This window comes from Rosa rugosa, chromosome 6, assembly GCF_958449725.1.
Source record: "Rosa rugosa chromosome 6, drRosRugo1.1, whole genome shotgun sequence".
NCBI classification, from domain to species: domain Eukaryota; kingdom Viridiplantae; phylum Streptophyta; class Magnoliopsida; order Rosales; family Rosaceae; genus Rosa; species Rosa rugosa.
The window spans coordinates 16,079,975-16,081,633 of NC_084825.1; positions in this window are offsets into that span (position 1 = coordinate 16,079,975).

The window sequence follows — 1,659 nt, forward strand, 5'->3', positions numbered from 1 at the left end:
CTTTATAAACTGATTACGACTCAAACTTTTCATTGGGATCAATAAAACCTTTTATTATCTAGATTTTGTATTGTAGTTTCAAGATCTAAACTGTTCTATCTTTCAAATTAATATTTAGAAATCATTTGTGTAAAAAAAAAAAAAATCTTTTATTAACTCCCGATAAACTTTTATTACCCTCTAATAAAACTTTTATTAAGGGTAAGTAATCATTAACTTAGGTTTCATCTTTATTGAAATGATTCTTGGTTTTATTACCTAAATTTCATGTTGTAGTTTCAAGATCTAAATCAATCTGTCTTCAAATAAATATTTAGAAATCATTTGTGTAAAAAAAGAAAATCTTTTATTGCTACCTAATAAAACCCAATAAACTTTTATTGCCCCTAATAAAAGATTTTAAATTTATGTGATCTCCTTATCTTCTTTTTTTTTTTGAAAGGCTCCTTATCTTCTTTCTCAACCAAAGTTTTATTGTCTAACTTTAGGGAGATCAGTCTCGTTTAACCCTAATAAACTTTAATTGCCCCCCAATAAAACCCAATAAATTTGAATGCTGCACAATAAAAGGTTTTATTTGTCTAATTTTTAGAAAATTAGTCTCCCTTCCCCAAAAAAACTTTTTATTTGGAGATGATAAAAATTTATTGTTTTTTATTGGGGAGCAATAACATATATTGAGGCTAATAAAAGTCTCTGACGACCTCTTTAGTGACTTATGAGATCTTTAGCGAGCTCTTTGGGGACTTCCGGTGAACGGTGACTGAAGTCTGGCGACTGGTGACCGGTGTTGGGCAAATTCCAGTGAATTTCGATGACCTCTGGTGAAGTCTCTGTTGACTTCTCTCTCTCTCTCTCTCTCTCTCTCTATGTGACAAAGGGAGAGAACAAAACTGTCCAAAAAAAAAAAAAAAAAACTAATTGGATATTAGGGGAAAAAATGTGTAATCATATGGGTAAAGGTGCAAATTTATAATTTGTTGGGGTAAGTGCAGATAGTATTGCTCAAATTAGGGTAAACGGACATTTTCTCAATAATAAATCTCCCTTTAAAGTTGGAGTAGACCTTCTTCACTGACAACCAATAATTAAATAATTATATGGAGGGAAACCAATTTCTTAGCAGACAATATTGCTCACTTGGGACATACTATCAATACAGCAGCACAGTTTCAAAAAATACCTCACCAGGCTAGGAATGCATTCTACTTGGATATTTCTGGAGTCGGTTGTATGAGAGGGGCCACCACACGTGCCGCCTCTTCTGGCTTTCAAATTTTGCCCAATAGGTAGAGCTTAACATATGGAACTTGTGGATGTGATTTTGGTTGAATTTGTAAAGGTTTGATATCGATCAAAGAATTCTGAAGTTTAGAGTTTCGAGTGTTGATTTATGAAAGATTTCCTTCGTGTCCATTCTAGAGCGCTAGAATCGATCAAAAGATAATGTTGTTGAAGTTTGGTTTGATTTGGAGGAGTTTTGGAATTTTTAGGTTAAGGAGGGTCGAAGATATCGAGTTTTTACTTTATTTATTATGAATTGATTTTGGACCTTTCATTTGGCTATTAAGATGTATTGTTGTGCACGAGATGACGTATCGAGCCATTACTCAACGAGGAAATAATTACGCATGACTGCCTATGTCATACTGTGAGTGG